Genomic DNA, 10,027 nt, shown 5'->3' with positions numbered 1-10,027 from the left:
TGTCAACCATTTTATGTGAAGCACTTTGAATTGCCTCTGTGTATGAAATGTGCTATACAAATAAACTTGACTTGACTTAACTCCCTGGATTATGAAACGCTGGATTGTTGAAAGCTTTCAGGGATATTTCATTGTATATCTATTTGCTTTATTCTTTATTCAGATTGAGTGGCTGCAACTTGTCAGAGACTTACTTTGAAGTCCTGGTCTCAGCTCTAAAGTCCAACCCCTCCCATCTGAGAGAGCTGGACCTGAGTGGATGCAGGTTGTCAGAGTCTGACTGTGAAGTCCTGGTCTCAGCTTTGAAGTCCACCCTGTCACATCTGAAAGAGCTGGACCTGAGTAACAACAACTTACAGGATTCAGTGGTGAAGCTGCTCTCTGCTCCACCCTTCAGACTAGAGACTCTCAGGTAAAATCAGTTTACAGTTTTTCTCAGCTGATTTGACACATTTCTCCAAACTAAGGTCTGTTCTCTCAAAACAGGATTCCTGAATCTGCAAAGGTCGCCTTGCAGATGTACACAATGATTTGAGTTTTCTTGATCAAGCTTCATATACACAGCAGTGAAGCTCAGTGACTGAGAGAAGATCATCCATGCTCTGATGTCTTGTCATTAGATTACCACACCTTTCTCTCAGCCATAATTCACTGTCACATTCCAGCTGCTTCAGAATAGAGCAGCTAGATAGTAACCAGTTGGAATGTGACATCATCATCTCCAACACCTGTCCTCTGTAGGGTTTAATCATTTTCCCAAAAATGGGGCATAGCGGGAAACAGGAAATGAAGCCCTATTTCCCGGGAATCCAGGGACATTGTTTTTTTTCTTTTTTGTGTGTGCATAAACCTATGGGTTCCCAACCTGATGCTGTAATATTTTTGATATCCACAATAAAATAAAATAAAATCAAATCGTAATGCATTTGCTGGCATTAATAATTATTAAAGAAAAATAACACCATTTATGTTAACCAAAATTTGAAATTAAGATCATAAAAACTTCATATGAAATGTCACGTTCATTGCCTATGATCTGTCTGCTGATAACAGCCTCATGGAAATTATATTTGACAATAAATAAACAAAATTCATTAAAGCACTTTATTTGGGAAGTGATATTGGACAATAAACAAACAAAATGTAATTTAAAGTAATTTGGCATAATTCAATTAAGCTGAGACGCATTTCATAGCGTTCAGCAGCCTTCTATAGCCAAACAATGTTGGATAGCAGCCTAATAAAGTAAATGAGTTTCCCCAAATGTGCAGTAACCCGCTCCTTGACCCTCAGACTGTACATTAATTGTATCACTTGCTCACAGAGCTTAGATGTGTCATTCTCATTGTTTTTGTTGCTTCTAAAGTATTTCCACGCAAAACTAGTGGCAGACATCGGGGTGCAAGGCTGCGAGATGTGGTCAGAGGCAGGGCTGCAGCCGCCAGCCAAGTATAGCCTATAATCATGTTACATTGTACAGTGATTAGTGAAACTGCCCAATAAAAGTGACAATGAAAAGCCATTGTGTGCAGACTAGTATTGCGGTTTCACTCTGAAACGACCATTATGCACATGAATAGAATCACCAAACTTGTTTTTACTGAATGTAAATGCATTTCAGTTCTCAACCCTGTGCTGCTTTTCTCTCACAACACAGCAAATTTACTTGACACGACTAAAAATGAACACAAATAAACGTTTTACCACATGGGTCAAGAAAAGTGGTCAAAACACGGCTCAATGGAGTTACTCCATTTCATTTCTCTCCCTGTCTCCTCCAAAGAGCAGCACGCGCTGATAGAAAAATCTTCAGGTACGTGCTGCGTTGCAGAGTCCTTATGTTGAGATCATGGATGTATTCTCTTATCATAATTAAAAGATGCTGAACTCCACATCATGTGGCGGCTGTTGACGAATTACCGTATTAACTGCAGTAATGATCATGGCACAGTTTTATTTAGCCTCAATAGGCTTTCAGTGCGCACTGCACAGTTATTTTTTTACATTAATCTTTTTCCTGTTTCCCATTTTTAACCCATTTAGAGTGGACGTCACAGGCTTAGTTGTGCACGCATCACGGTATCCAAAACTCTGAGGAACTGAAGCCGAAACGAGAGATTCATGTTAAATGTCTCTGAACACATTTAAAGCAGGCTAGTTTTGGTCCTGAATTACACTGTGGAGTTCTTAGTTCCCTGTGAGCTGAGGGCCAGCTGAGATCTTCAGGTCCTTCCGACTTCCCCTCAGACTCAACACTGAAAGTGGTTTCACTTTAGTGAGGCTGCAGATTCACTATCATCTTTAAAACTATTTGTAAAACACACTTTTATGGACTTACTTTTGTGTCATTTTGTGTAACCTTTTTTGTCTCTCTTCCCTTCATCATCTCCTTTCTCATCTTTATATTTTATATTATTATTTAAATTCAGTTGTTTTAAAAGTGTTTCCTAAGTTATATCCGCTTTATTTATTTATTTATTTGGCCTGCTGTGCAGCGTAACATGTGCCATTGGGTGGATTTATTTATCCAATCACCTTAAAACCATGTGTGAATAGCCTGTTCTAGCCTGCGGGGCAGGCTCAGAACATGACAAAGCAACATTATTAAATAATTTAGAGCAGTGAAACACGCATAGTAACCCTTTATTAAGACGTGAACTCTCTCTCACACGTAGCCTACACACAATCAGTCTGAAGCCGGCTATAGAGAGTGCAGCATGCACCTGCCGCACTCTCTATAGCCTACATGGTGGAGTAAAGAAACGCCTCAAATGAGGTAGCCTATACTGTATGTTAGGGCTGTGGCGATTCACTTATCTCCCGATTCGATACTATCACGATTCTTGGGTGCCGATTCGATTTATATTGCGATTCTTAAGTATTGCGATTCTACGATTATTGCGATTTGATATTACGATTTATTGCGATTTTTGTTTATTTTTTTCTTTTCTTTTTTCAGTTTGTTTGCTTTTTTACACTAGATTAGAACATGGGAAAAGTTGAATCATACACTAGAGACTGTATATTATATCATGAGTAGGGCTGGGCGATATAGTTAAAAACAGACTGGGATCATAATTCAGGCCGGGCATTAGATACCAAGCAGGCCAGGCCGATATGGGCCGACGCACGTGAAATTTGGGCCGTTTGAAGCCCAATTTGGGCTGTTTGAAGCCAGATTTGGGCCGTTTGAAGTCCAATTTTACAATGAGATGCACCCACTTTAACCCTGAAGTGTAGTTATTACTTCAGACTAACTAATAAAGTAATAAAACCACTAGTAAACCAGTAGGCGGCGCCTGGCCTGCTGTTCAGTGAGTGGCCTGACTGCGGGCACCCAATTTTTTTTTTTCTTTCTTTTGCGATTATCGATTCTGGAATAAAAGATCGATTCAAAAAATCGTGACATTAAAAATCGCGATACTTCGGTGAATCGATTTTTTCCCCCACCCCTACTGTATGTGCTCTCAAAACAAACATTTTGGAAGGATTATTCGCTGTAATTTATTTATTGTCTTGTTTTTTGTATTGTTTTTGGATGTGTACAAAGTACAGCTTGTTTGCAGTATTCATGCCTTAAATTGCCCCTTGCGGGACTAATAAAGTTTTTTGAATTGAATTGAATTGATAATTATTATTTGAAGTGTCCATAAAACGAATGCCACCGCAGATTTTCTGTGTGGACTCGACTGTGATCTATTTGTCAACTTTACTGCAACGTGACCAATTGAGAGCCCATGAGGTAATTAAAAGACATGGGAAAGAATAAGAACTGTTTCTGTAGCTGACCTTTACCTGCTACCTCCATTTGAAGACCTTGGATTAATTGAAGAAAGACAGATAATAACCGAGTTTGTAATGCCGACGAAGCAGAAATAACTCAATGACATGAAAGCAGCCGCGCAACGCATCCAGAGCAGTACAACTGTTGTTGCGCACCGGCACGCATGTGTGTGTGTGTGTGTGTGAGAGAGAGAAAGAGAGAGGGGGGGGGACAGAGACAGAGTTTGGACACCTTGGAGAGCTCTGCTGCGCTTAGCGTGAGTCCGGAGACGCATTACATTAAATTGGCCGTTTGTGGGCTGCTGGGTTGGGTTGGGTTCTGCATTTTCAGATATTTTAACGGGTCGGGCGGTGCGGTCTGGCTCCAATGACGCGTTGGCTTGGTGCAGCAGTTAAAAAACCCCGACCCGCGCATCACTAGTCAGTACAAATAATACAATAATGACATTAAATATAACAAAAACATTTCCAAATGTCTTCCTGTCCTTCAGGCTGAGTGTCTGCCAGCTGTCAGAGAGAAGCTGTGAAGCTGTGGCATCAGTTCTCAGCTCCCAGTCCTCTAGTCTGAGAGAGTTGGACCTGAGTAACAATGACTTGGATGATTCAGCGGTGAAGCTGCTCTCGGATGGACTGTGCAGTCCACACTGTAGACTGGAGACTCTCAGGTCAGGCTCACTGTTACTGTTCAACAGACCATTTAAATTCTGTTTTACATAATGTCAGAGAAAATATCTCTTCTCTCATTTTCCTGCTGATGTGGTTTTTGAAACCAGCTGAGAAACCAATATTTAGCTCTACTTTCTCTCCTCTGAGATATTTCATTATTTCCATCCTCACTGCCTCTGTTGGTGAAACCTGAAATAAAGGACTTGTCAGATTCTGTTGAACTGTGTTCACAACTGAAATGAAAACACAAACCTGATGCTGGGATCAGCTGTTAATGGGATACACCAACATTTTGAGAGATTCACCGATCTGCCATATTCCCGATAGTAAAACTGAATGTAGATGACTTTCTCATCCCTGTGCGTGTGCATGCATTAGAAAGTGTATTTCACCCCTCCTGCTAGTGAGTTTGGCACTACAATGGCAGTATACTTACTGTTCAGCTGCCTACCCCATTCAGTCACCAAAAATACAGATTCCAACAGCACCAGAAACACTCACATGTACATGTTATGACTTGTGTACTGACCACGCGATGAAATAATATTCCAACGTTACGGGAAACGGTCTGTGCGAAAGGTTCTCTTGCAGAACTATTCGAGGCAGGATGGCCCCCCAACAAAGGGCCTCTCCTGGGCCTTCGGATCCAGCCAGCTCCCAGAAACTATCCCTGGATTTATCGTGAGTGATGACATCATTACCGATGTCATCACAATGGAAACCGGAACGATGACATCATCACCGATGACATCACAATGGGAGTACAAATGATCTATGACATCCAATGAATTGGACGCCTGGACCGCTCTCCAGGTCCAGAAGGCTGACATCAGTTGTGCTTACATATCACTCGTCTTATGGGAAGAAGACTTACAGGAGAAGACACCACCTTCTCCCCCACTTTACAGGAGGTGCTGGCTAACGCAACTATCACAACCATCCAGTCCCATAACTAGCCAGCTGGTTATGGGTACGCGGGACAATATCACGATAGGCACAGGGGTCAGTTTTGATACCAATGTATATCACAATATGGTTCATGTAAGCAAAATCATGTTTAGTAATCCAATTATCATATTATATGTAATTATCTCTGTGTGTGTGTGTGTGTGTGTGTGTGTGTGTGTGTGTGTGTGTGTGTGTGTGTGTGTGTGTGTGTGTGTGTGTGTGTGTGTGTGTGTGTGTGTGTGTGTGTAGGCTGTCAGGCTGTCAGCTCACAGAGAAAGGCTGTGCTTCTCTGGCCTCAGCTCTGAGCTCCAACCCCTCCCATCTGAGAGAGCTGGACCTGAGCTACAATCATCCAGGAGACTCAGGAGAGCTGCTGTCTGCTAGACTGCAGGATCCACAATGGAGACTGGACTCTCTCAGGTATAGAGAGGCAACATGTGCTAGAAGGCTGAGAGTCACACACATTTTCTCTGTCACACTTAGAAGAGGACGAATATTAAAGAAGACATAAAACAATGAAAATAGACACTTACACAGAGCTTTGTGTATTATAATCTAACATCACTGATGACGCGTCCCAGCGCATGCTGTAGTGTAGTATGTATTTTAAACCTAGAATCCTGGCTCCCCTGGCCAGTGACACTTAGGAATAGACTAGGTGACAACCAAGTATAGTTTGGTGACAAGCTGGAGAGACAGTTGACGGTCGCAGAGACGGCATCTGGCACGGGATGGGATTAGCACCCCATCCTGGCTCTCGTGAGGGAGAAATCCACAAACGCTAGTTTGTTAGCTAGTAGGATTAGCCTCCTGAAAATCTGTGCAAAGATCGGCACGGCCTGGGGTCCTTCAGGCTAGAGCGAGGTGCTCGCCGCAGGCGAATGATGTGCAGCGCACAGGCCTTCTTGAGGCGTCCTCTCTGCCCATGGTAGGATTGCCTTTACCCCGGGAGGGTCTGGTGAGACGAAGGAGGAGCCCGGCCTGGAGTCACCCACACAGGGCCTTAGACCCTCCATGCACCGAAGGGTCTTTCAATACTGCGGTGTAGCACTAACTCTATTGCAGCAGATTGGGCGTGATCAACCCTTCCGCGGGCAACATTGCAGACAGAGTAGGAAGGCTGATCCGTGAGCGGCTGCTTCTGGGACGTGGGTCGGGGTCTTAATCGGCCTCGGCTGAGTCTACTGGGCGAGGGTGTATGATGTTGACAGACCCGAAACACCTTACAACCCCAGCTAACATCACTGATGACGCGTCCCAGCGCATGCTGTAGCATGTATTTTAAACCTAAGATGTACTACAATAAAAAAGAACATTATAATGGTAAGCCATTTTTGAGAAAAAACATTTTTGAAAATGCCTTTGTACTATTTGTAGCCTAGTGCACCACCATCTTTATTTGCGTCAGCGCATGCGCATGACATCACGGGGGTGGCCGTACAGTACAGTACACTACACTACAGTACACTACTACAGTACAGTAATGGAATACAGGCTAGTCAAGTGTTGGTACTAAGGATTTTGAACATTTTGATGAATCAAAACCACAAACCAACAGAAAGCAACATCATGCTGTGAGCCTGTTAGAAACATTGCAGTGATCAGGCCAACTATGTCGAGGAGGAGAAAGTCAGCGGCAGCCTGAACTGGAAAACAAGTCCGTGCATTGGAAATAATAGGTGATGCGTGCGGTAGGGCATTCACCGACTAGTCGACTAGTAAAACCACTTGTAGCCTAATATAAGTATGTGCTGCTAAGAGGTGATTTTGGATTATCTGATATGAGATCAGTGTAACATTATGATGACAACCAACCTGACTGTAAATAGAGAGGACGCAACGTTACCACCGAGACAGACGTGTCACGGGTGTGAAGTGTGACTTTAAAAGTGAAATACAGTTGTTTTTCTACTGGGGAGCAGTGCTGGCCCAAACAGCATACACAGACAAGGGTTCAAGTTAAAAACAAAAGGAGTTTATTTCTAAAACACAAGTTAAAATATGCATATTCAAAGAGTCCGGTGTCCATGAGAGTTCAGCATGTCCAGTGTCGGCTGAAATGTACACGGCGTCAAGAGTTTAGGAGGAACTGGATTACTATTTCCTGAGGATAAGTGACTTGTGGATGTGTTGCGTGGTGCGTGCTGAAAACAAAATCCTTCACGTTTGAGTGACAGGCTGCCCCCCCGCTGTAATGGAGTCCAATCCCGTATCGATAAACACTGCTGGACCAGCGTTTGAGCCGTGCCATCGGGGTCATAGTCTTCCCTCCGACCTCTCAATAGTTCGACCACTCATGAGTTAGACTACCCAAAGATCCGCCCTATTATTTTAATCTCATAAATCCGACCTCCCAAAAATCCGACTGCAGTAAATTAGACAGTTGCGTGGGACTCCAGAGAGAGAGAGAGAGAGAGATTGACGCGTTAATTGACGCGGCTCATTTGATGCGCTGCACTGCAGGCATCAGATAGGCTGGCTACCAAATACCAACAGTAGTTTTGAGCAGGGCCGATTTTACACTTCATGGGCCCCTGGGCTATTTTTTTAACCTTTTTTAGCCGTATTTAAAGGAATATCTCATTTTAAATCAACATTAGGATTATACTGTTGTGAGGTCATTATTCAGTATCTTCTCCTTTTCTCACTAACTTTCATGTCACCACCTGCTCTCCTGTCAGCATTCTAACTTACAAACACAAACTGTAGGTTTAGCCATCATGTTCTTTCATAAACAGCCTGATTGGAAAGAAAACATTGCCACTGAGATGTCACAACAAGCACTTTTATTATTATTATTTAGTATTTATTATTGCTGTTATTATTACAGTGCATCATCACATCTGGGCACGATAAATTCAGGAGCCCTCTCACAGGGTTCCATGTCGTTGTTCTGACCTCTCGCTGTTCCGACCTCCCAGCCCCCATGCCTAAACCTAACCTCCCCCCAGACCCTAACCCAAAACGTAACCTCTCCCACCCCCACGCCTAAACCTAACCTCCCCCAGACCCTAACCCAAAACCTAACCTCTCCCACCCCCCACGCCTAAACCTAAGGTCGGCATTGCGAGTGGTCGGCATAGCGGGGTGGACACCCTCTCACAGTGGATGTTATTACTCTGCAAAAAAAAATTGAATGGCGTCAGTAAAAAAAAACATTTTTTGCGAAGACCCTGGACAGGGGGCCCAAAAAAAAAAACATCAAGGGTCCCCAAATTTTTTTTTTTTTTTTTTTTTTTTTTTTTGGGGCCCTTGATGTCCCGGGCCCCGGGCTTCAGCCCCGGTAAGCCCGTTGGTAAAATCGGCCCTGGTTTTGAGCCCCTGCCAGTCAGAGGCTGTTAATCTCCTACCTGTCTATCGAGCAGTGTGGGGAAAAAAGGCATTGCTGCTGCGGGAAGCAATCCAGTCTATCCAAACTTTTGCCGATCTCATCAAGACATGCAGCAGGGGAATATATTTTGGTAGCCCATGTGTTTGTGTTCTCACTTGTACAGACAATAGAGTTGCGTTGTTTACACGCATGCTAACTGCCGTGAGATTCATTTGTTTGGCGAGACGGGCATGAAAATGAGGGAAAAGAGAGAGAGAGAGGTGAGGTGTGGGGCGGAGCGCTTTGGTCACTGCTGGAACCCCGAGCCAGAGCGCACAGAGAAATGCACAGACTGCTTCTGTTGGAAGTGCTGTATATAGGCGGATTTACGCGAGGGTCGAACTACTGGGTATGAAATCCGATAGTCGGAATAATGGCTGTTAAAATGGTCGGATTAATGGAGGGTCGACATTATGAGACTACAATGATAAAACTCGCCGTAGACATCAATGGTCGGATTAGCGGGTGGTCGGAGTTATGTGTAGTCTGACCTATGGGGTGTCGTACTAACGCGTGGACCCCGTGCCATGGAGCTGTGCTATGGACCTTTTCTGATGGGAGATTGTTGCTTTTTTCTGCTTCCTGGTTTTGTTAGACAAGCATGGTCGTTCCTGTACACCTTTAGACGTGCTGTAATGTTTCACAAGGTGAGTAAGAGAGCCATCTATCACCTGACGGTGAAAACATTTATTGCTGTCCGATGACGTCAGTGGTGGGGAAGCGTTGTCTCTTAAATGACGTTCCATGATGCCAATGGCGGAGAATGAGTTAATGTCTTGGTTTCTCAGTGTATCGAGAGTTCATGTGGAGCAAGGTAGAATAACCAGCTACCCTCTGGTAGGCGTTACAGAACTAGCAGATGTAAAAGCAACCGCTTTAAGCTCTCCTTTCTCCCAACTTCAGTGGCATTGCTGAACAAACTACAAATCTTGCCCCGTCCAGTAGGTGGTAGCACTGCACCAGAGAGTTGAAGGAATCCACACTTAGGTGGGGCGAGGTCCCACTTTCTGTCGTGTCTTGTGACGTTACGAAATGAGTAGTCACACTTTGCCTTGTTCTTCTTGAGTTTTACTATTTTACTTATTTCTTATCTTCTTATTTTTATTACCTATTTCTTGTTGTGCATTTTTCCTGTAATGTACTGTACTGTGCAATATCTAGGGCTAAAGCAGCCCGATCGTGCAATCATACATCTGATAGATGTACCTGGCAAAGGGGAGGCCAGGCTTAACTGTGCAATATGCTCTAACCCGACATATT

The 10,027-nt window shown here is 43.8% G+C and overlaps 1 long non-coding RNA gene across 1 annotated transcript; it reads left to right on the top strand.

Moving 5' to 3' along the window:
* The first annotated feature begins 234 nt into the window (after window positions 1-234).
* Window positions 235-5,772, top strand: LOC310772169. The gene is made up of 3 exons (XR_014552473.1): window positions 235-412; window positions 4,275-4,448; window positions 5,647-5,772. It is a non-coding gene; the product is annotated as an uncharacterized lncRNA (long non-coding RNA).
* Window positions 5,773-10,027: the final 4,255 nt, after the last annotated feature.

This window comes from Poromitra crassiceps (assembly GCF_964638095.1).
Source record: "Poromitra crassiceps genome assembly, contig: HAP1_SCAFFOLD_2162, whole genome shotgun sequence".
NCBI lineage: Eukaryota > Metazoa > Chordata > Actinopteri > Beryciformes > Melamphaidae > Poromitra > Poromitra crassiceps.
Note: the sequence above shows the minus strand (reverse complement) of the source record. Positions and strands in the feature narration are given on the sequence as shown.